Source organism: Octodon degus, unplaced genomic scaffold (assembly GCF_000260255.1).
Source record: "Octodon degus isolate 3935 unplaced genomic scaffold, OctDeg1.0 scaffold00131, whole genome shotgun sequence".
Classification (NCBI taxonomy): domain Eukaryota; kingdom Metazoa; phylum Chordata; class Mammalia; order Rodentia; family Octodontidae; genus Octodon; species Octodon degus.
Window position 1 is genome coordinate 2,489,456 of NW_004524707.1, and position 8,723 is coordinate 2,498,178.

An 8,723-nucleotide genomic window follows, 5' to 3' on the forward strand; every position below is an offset into this window, starting at 1 on the left:
GCAGAAATCTTGACAACTCTTCATACTTTGCATTTGCATAAATTTCAGAACCATCATTTTCTAAAGTTTCTACCAAAATTTTTGTAAGGATACATTTTGTCTGCAAGTGAGCTTTGGAGCAATTATCATCTACATAACAGAGTGCCTTTCAATCCATAAACATAGTATTTCTCTATATTGATATTTTGCTTTATTTTAAACGTTCATACATCTGTCATGTTTATTGTAAGACAGCTGGAATTTTGATGTTGATATAAATATCTTTTCAGGTAATTTTGTTGGCAGTAGAAAGTTGTTTATCATTATTTACATTTTATTTGACAGCATGTTTGCATTAATGTGGTGGATTAATTAATAATCAACTTTGAACACCCAGCTGAACTTAATCAGCATGGTGCTGGATGTGGAAAGGCCACATAAGGGTTGTTGCCAACAACATTAAAAGAACTAGAGAGGCTGGGGAGACAGCTCAGTGGTTTAAGAACCTGCCTGGCAAGTGCAAGGTCCCCAGTTTGATCCCCAGTACTGCATACCCTGCTGACTCCAGAATCCTGGGCACATCCTGACCCCAAAACTGGGTGTGGTGGCAAATGCCTGTAATTCCAGTGCTGGGGAGGCTGAGACAGGAGGATCACTATGAGTTGGTGCTATGCTATATAGCAAAATTCTATATAAATTTAAGGGAACTGGAGAGGATGGTTCAGTACTGATCCTCTCTTTTTTTTAATGAACAGAATATATTTATTGAGGGAAAGAAACTCCTGTCCAAGAGAGGGACAGGAGGGGGGCCTGAGCGGGTTGTCCCCAGGAAGCCATCTCTTCCAGGGACATTTATAGAGGAAATCCATGTGGTGAGGTGGGTCTAAGGTGGTGGAGAAGACATGGGAACTCACTTAGGTGGGCATGAGGTGGGACAAAACTATGGTCAACCAATGAGATTACAAGCACCATTGCTCAGGTAAAATTGATTAAATCCAGTACCAAATAGGGAAGCAAGTCATGTAGCAAGCGGGCATGAATACGGGACAGGATCTCTTCCTGTTGGGGGTGGGGTAGTGACTCATTTGGGCTCTTTCAAGGTGATTGATACCTATTCAGAATATCAATCCTTGATGTCCATCCCTAAGGAAGTATGTAGCTGTATTTCCTCTTTTGTCTTGAGATCTGGTCCATACGGAGTGTCTGTCTCTTCCAAGCTGCAAAGTCACTTTGTCTTCCATCTTGTCTCCTTGAGGGCCTGGCCCTATCTGACTGCCTAAAATATTTCTATCTAATTCAGCTGCCTATAACACTCCCCCCTCTGAAGAAGTAACCTGAACTGCCATGAGAGAACCATGGGTGATGACTGCTCTGGCTTCTTCAGGCTAAAAGGGCTCATAGTTGTTGCCTGGCAGTCAGAGATACTCTCCAGAGGTTCTACCTAGAGGCCTTCAATAGATACCAGGCATTTTCATCTTGGGTAGATGTATAGCTTTGAGTCTGGAGGAGACAAAGCCAAAGAAACAACTAAACATGCGTGGGTCAAATAATCACAACAGGATAATTATGAATATAGTCAATGATTTCTATCAAATAGATAGTAATGACTTCCCACAAAAATGACAAAGATAAGGTCCAAGGGACCTCAACATCTCACATAATTATCTCTAAATTTTGAGAACTTTTTTTTTTTTTTTCTCGTGGAACCGGGGATTGAACTCAACCACCTTGTGCTTGCCAGGGAAGTGCTTATCCTACTGAGCCATTTTGAGAACTTATGAAAACCAGATTAGTACCTTATTTTTACTGTCAATGTTTTTAAGTAGTCTAAGTACAGTATGGCATATTTTCCTAGTTACACCTTATGAGAAAACAGTGACATCAGCAAGTTATCTTTACTTATATTTTTTTGAACTCAAAACTTATCTGCAGTAAGAGAATAGAGAAACACTTTTGCCTGTCGAGAGGCAGGGTTGGAGAAAGACAAAGAGATCTGTACCAATATCCAGCAATAGGCTGGGTTTCCCTCTAGTCATGATTACTTGGGGCTCCTCCATGGAGATAGCAGTTAGGGATAACAGTCTGGCCAGAGGGAGGAGGTAGGCAGAGGGCCCTTCAGTCCTAATGGACCATGTGAGCTCTGGGGCCTCCACCTCAGAGTGCAGTCTCTCTTCCAGTGCTGCTTTGGCAGTCAGGGCATGGCTTGTGGGCCTCTTAAGGCAGTCCCTCTTATGCTGGCCTGGATTCTGACAGCAGTAGCAGATAAACTTCATTAGCAGATGAACCTAATTGTCACTGAGCTCTACAACATTCCTCCCTCTGAAGAAATACCTGAACTGCTGTGAGAGAACCATGGGTGATGACCGCAATAATGGCAGCCATTTTTTATATTCTTATCATGAAATACATAGCATTTCTTTGCTGTCTGTCCTTGGTTTTCTCTCAGTTCCGATTATAGGACACTAAAAAAGCAGTTTTTAGTGTCATAATTGATATTTCCAACTGGATTCCATTTGGATTAAATGGCTCTTTTTCAGTGTATAAGGATCAAATGTCTTCCGGTGCCTAATGAAGCATTCTAAAGGAGTAAGACACTTTGACTGTGATATAACCTGGAATTCAATAGAAATTATCTTTTTGGATGTCCCCACCTTCTTTCTAATTGATTCCTCCACCCAGGCGCCCCTGAGTAGCCCTCTCCAGAGCAGGTGGATGCTCCTGTTGGAGAGAAGGGAGACAAGATCTATCCCCTTGAAGTGGTGCATGATACTTATCTCCTGAAACATCTCATAAACCCTTCACTTACTCTTATTGAATATTTGTAAATGTAAGTTATAACTGGTCCAGTGATAGGAATGTCTACAGAAGGAAGCATAACTATTGCATTATAAAGGTCAACTTGAAGTAAGCACTTTTCAGGCTACAAAGGTCGCTTCCATGGATAGAACCATTGACTGGAGGGATTTGGCCCCACGCACTGAGCCAAGTCTCCAGACACTTGTTTTCCATCCAATCACCTAGGTAAACATTTTTTATATAGACTACCGGACTATATTGGATTACTTTGATGAATTCATGCACCTACAATATATGAATGGCAATGGAATACACATCTCTGACAAAAGTAAACAAAAAAAGGGGATATAAATGAAGGACCATTTCGTAGTGAAAAAAAATATATATATAATAGTTGGCATAGATATACAGCTAGTTTCTCTTAGTTAAATGAAAATAAAGTTTTGAACTAATAGTGTTGAGACAAGATATCATGTCTGCATCTTGTATTATGAATAACTACTACAAAGACAACAATATGCAATGTATTAATTATTGTAACTGTCCTACTAACCTGTTTTGAAATTGTTTCATTGTTACTTCTTTCTCAATAAAATTATTAAAAATTTGTTTAGTAATTGGACAAGACTTAAATTTGAAGCTCACAGGTGAATCATGTTTTATCATCTAGTAACCACATTTTACATGTTGGTAAAAACACTTTAAAGCTGACAAAAATCTCTTACTTAGTATAAGGCTCACGTGTAAATCCTTTCCTCTAATAGCCACTGTAGAGTGTAAACTATTGCAAAAAGAGAAAGAGAAAAACATACAATAGGTAAATGGAGAACTTTTAGTCATCAGGAGCCAGTTTCCACCAAGGAACCTTTGGGTATGGCCATGAACACTCAGGTATTCTCGGTTTCTTCTGGCCCACACAACCAGAGCTCAGTCTCCAGAGAGGAATCCAGCAGTTTCTGTGGTCAACATTCCATCAGCCATAGGCTTCAATGGGGATCCACCAAAGAACGGCTGGGGAAACCTGTCCTCTGCTTCCAAGAGTGGCAGCTGCTCTAGGAGCATTTACTAGCTGGCAGAGTAACCACTATTTATCCAAATTCTATAAGTGATAGTTAAAAGCCTGAACAAGATTATCTAGCACTTTACAGTAAAGGTTTTAAAGTCTATAACTTACCTTTTAGGCACCTAAATAATTAGACCTAGGAGAAATGGTTGAGATCCTCCTTCACACTAAATGTGTTTTGATCCCATAAGTGTGATGTTTTTGGAGATAGCCCCCTCTGATGTTACCCATATGTCAGTTCTCTCCACTGTGTCTCATGTTTAGTCTCCTGAAAGAGACCTGCCCAGAACACTAAGCCAGGACACGGCTTTTATATGTGTCCTCCTGGATAGGCATAGTTCCTCTTTGTCTCATCTGACCCAGAGACGGTGTGTGCGTCCTTTTAAAAATAACTTTCCTGTCTTTATCATTAACAAATGCTCATTTTCTAAGGGCTTCACTTGGTTGGAACAGTCTTTATCTTTCTCCTAATTTTACTTGCCTCTAAAAAGGAAAGTACAAAGAGGTGGGAAAGTTAGGAGTAAGGTCAAAGCAAGGAAACTGAAACAGAGCAGGCCTGACACTGCCTCTAGCATGTAGAGGGGGATCAGAGCCAGTCTGTCCCAGTGAAATCTGTCCTCCAAGTCTTTAAGAATGGTTGTGACCTAATGTCATTTAGTTGGCAAAAGGAGTCCTGTGTTTCATATACAGGTATGTATATATTCTAAGTCTGAGCTAGATTTAAAAGTCTCATTTTACAGAAGTTTACATAAGATCCACTAGGAAGCTTTATAACTTTACTTTCTCTAGCTCTATTGTATAAAGTCAAGCAAGGAATACCGGTACATTTAGGAACTAGTTCAAATGCAATATATACAAGTACAAAACAGTCATAAAATGTCCCAGTAAAGAAATATCATAACCTTGTAACATTTCCATGTTTTAACTTAGGTTTACCAACAACATTTTGACCAAAATTTTAACAAAACAATGTAAGAGACAAAGCATAAGCAATTTTAAGCAATTTTGACAGAACCATATAAAGCAAAACTGTTTGAGGCAAAATATGAACAATTATGAGCAATGAGCAAAGACTTATCAACATTTGAAGCATAAAAGTTTATTACCTAAGCAAGTCCCAATCCATATTTTATGAAAGAAAAGCAAACTCATACCTCCATCCAATAGTCTTGGTGGGAACCTCCAAAATGATACAGGGAACCTCCAAATGACACAGGGAGAAAAACTGATCTCCCAGCCTAAAACATACCTGGGACGAGTTCGTGTTCTCTAAAACTGAAGAATGAATTTTAGGAACAAATGGAGGTTATGAGCATAATGTATTTATTGAGGGAAAGAAAGCCCCTGTCTGAGAGAGGAGGGTGGCCTGAGTGGGTTGTCCCCCCACTATTGGTTCCTTGGAGAAAGTTTACACTGGTTTTCCTGATATGAACTCAGCTGTTCTCACCCTAAGAGGAGCTCAGGTTCTTTTTGTCACTGAGAATGGCTATGGTTCCCTTTGGGGAAGCTCCAGTCCTCACCTGGATCATTTGACTCTGGCACAGCTCCCCCAGCCTGCTGGCACAGATCCGTCACCCTGCTGGCATAGGCTTTCTAGCTTCCACCACTGGTCTCTGGGCCTTCTTCCCAGGGCAGATCCTCGATAAAGACTTGCATGGGACATTGCTGTGTGCTCTAGGACCTCATCTGGACATTGCTGTGGATCCAGGCAGATTCTTTGGGTTTCTAGTGTGTGAACAGATCTCCCACCCTCCTGGCTGAATACCATAACATAATTGGACTCTTGGGTGAATACTATAAAATAATCCTATAAAATTATGTGTCCTGTATTAAATTGTTTTTCCTTGCAAACCCAGACTACACCAGTTAACTTTGATTAATTACTTATATGCATCTTTTTATTTTTAAGTTCTTACATGTTACCTGTGAATATTAGTTTGCTTTCTCTTTTACTTCTGGTCTTTATTTTTCTGTTTGTCTATTATCTGTCTAGCTACTCGGTCCTATCGATGGATACTACATTTCCATGAGTAGGGTATGTACCAATTGCCATCTCAGCACACCCCAGGGGATCAAACTCAGGACCTCGTGCTTACCAGGCAAGCACTTATTCCACTGAGCTATCTCCCTGGCCCATAAAAATACAGATATAGTTGTATTGAGCATCTAATTTAAAGAATTCATACCATATGAACCATTTTATCTGTACATTTTTCTCCTAATAATCATATCATCTCCTTTAATTCTATTTGTATTTTCCTTTCCTTTTCTACAATTAATTAAGTTTATTGTTATAGGTTAGATATACATAATGATCACATTAATCATACAGAATTTTAACCTGTACATGATATAACTTGATTCTCTTTATTTTTCCCCAGTCCTGTCACATCCCTTCTACCCTTCTTCCCCTTCTTATTTACCAAAGCTTTGTTTCCACTTTACCTCTTTTCTCATTTTTTTCTTTCTCTTCCTTTCCCTTCCTTTGTGCCCCTTCCCATTTGAACATTTTCTTCCTGGTTCACAAAATATCTATGATACATTTGGTCTTTATTTACATTTCAATTTCTCACACCAGAGAAACAATGCAATATTTACATGTGTATCTGATTTATTTCACTTAAGTGTATGGTCTCTGGTTCTATCCATTTACCTAGAAATATCTCAAGCTTATCCTTTTTTAGGTTGAGCACTAATCCATTGTACAAACGCACACTTTCTTTATGCGTTCATTGGTTGATGGGTATTTGGGAAATTTCCAAGATTTAGCTATCACAAACTGTGCTTGATGGTATGATGCTTTTACTTCTTTTGGGAAGATACCAAGAAGGGGGATATCTTGGTCTCCCTTCTTGGCCTCCTTATTGAAGAAAAGGTGACTGTGGGGGGCCTGGCCCTAGCTCAGTCCTTTCAGTGGCTGCTTCCACAAAGCTGTCAGCCTCAGGTTGCTGTAGTTCAATCCCCACAACACTCCAGCCAGCCAAACCTGGCCTGAAGGCATTCGGAGAAAAAAAAAAACTTATTCCATTTTCTAAGTTGTTCGATAATAACAACAAGCTTGTCTTCTGGATGGTTAACAACCTAAGTTTGCAGACCAAAATTAGAGAAAAAGGAGGGCTGCAAGGAAAGCCAACATTTTGGCCCTAGCCTTTTAACGTCAATTAAGACTCAGGACATATGAGAACTTGTACTGTAACATCATGTAACTCAGTAGTGTCCCAAATTTTCTGATCAAGGAGATCATGGGGCCAAAGAGGAAAGTGATCGATGATGTACAGTGTGCCTAAGGAAAGTCACATGGAGAGAAAACATTCCCTCAGGCTTTCACAGAGAGCACATTGGCCAAGCAATGGCCATGACTCATCCACATGGCTGACACTGACAAAGGTTCTACAATCTGAGATACAGGATCTCAGGATAAATCCTGAGGGGATTTCACTGACCTTATCAGACCCAAAAGCTACAACTCTTGTTGCATAGGTCCTGCTTTACCTTGGTCTTAACCATCCAGAAGGAAAGTATAAAAATGAAATATAAGAAGTAAAGCCATGCTGTTATGTTGATCTGTGGGGGACTCAGGTCAACAATTTCTGACATTGCCAGTTAAGTGGAAGACCCAATACTATTATGGGATACTGAACTCTTTTAGAATATTTTGCTGAGTTTACACACCTATAATATTCAAATAACGGAACTTAACAAAAAAGGGTATACAGACGAATGTTCATTTTGTATCTGTGTATTCAAAGTGGTTGGGATAGATATATAGTTACATTCTGTTAGTGAATAGAATGATTTGTTCTAATGGTGTTTGTAAATAGGATATCAAGTCTGTGTCTTGTACAGCAATTAACCACTAAGAAGAATGTATGCAGTGTGTTAATTATTGAAACTGTCCTACTGATTTGATTAGAAACTGTCTCATTGTTATTTGTTTATCAATAAAATTATGGCAAAAAAAGAAAAGAAATATTTATTGCTTGAAAGAATCAAGAATTTTTTAAATAAAGGTTTCAATTTTCAAAAAAAAAAAAAAGAAAAGGTGGCTGTGTGTATTTGGAGTTATTTGTGCATCTTCTAATCAGTTCCACTGATACTTGGATCTGCTTTTTTTTTTTTTTAAATTTTTGTCAGTGCCAGGCTGTTTCTATCACAGTAGCTCTGTAGTATAATTTCAAGTCAGGGATTGTGATGCCCCTGCCTTGCCTTTATTGCCAAGAATTACTTTTGCTATTCTAGGTCTCTTCTGAGACCAAATAAATGTTTTCTGTAGTAGAGTGAGGCATGTTATTATTATTTTTGATTGGGATTGCATTAAACCTATATAACAAAATTTCTGTAGAAACTCTTCATAAGAGTAACTAGAGGGCTGGCCAGATAGTTCAGCAGACTAAAGTGCCTGCTTAGGCAGAGTACAGCAGCTGGGGTTCTATCCCCAGCATGTAGTGCTGGCCCTGCCCCCGGGGCATGGTGAGACGGTGATTGAGATTGGGTGTGGTGGTACATGCCTGTATTCCCAGGACTTGGAAGGCTGAAGACAGGAGAATGACTATGAGTCGGATCTATGTAGTGAGAGCCTTACACGCTATACATCCTGTATGAAATACATAAAAAAAGAGTAACTCGAAAGTTTCATCCCATATATAATATTTAGGTGCTTTCTATGTTACCATGACTATGTATTGAAAGTCACCAAAAGCTTTTTCTGTATCAGCTGAAGTGATCAATGACATTCCTTCAGTGGGTGTAGAGAATGTGGTAACATTATTTATTTTCACATAACTCAAATGTTTATGACTAAAATTTTATAAAATTTTAGTCATTTGCTTATAAATTTGCAATGTGGGGAAGGCTTCATAGGGGATGACTGTTCTATTCAGCTTTA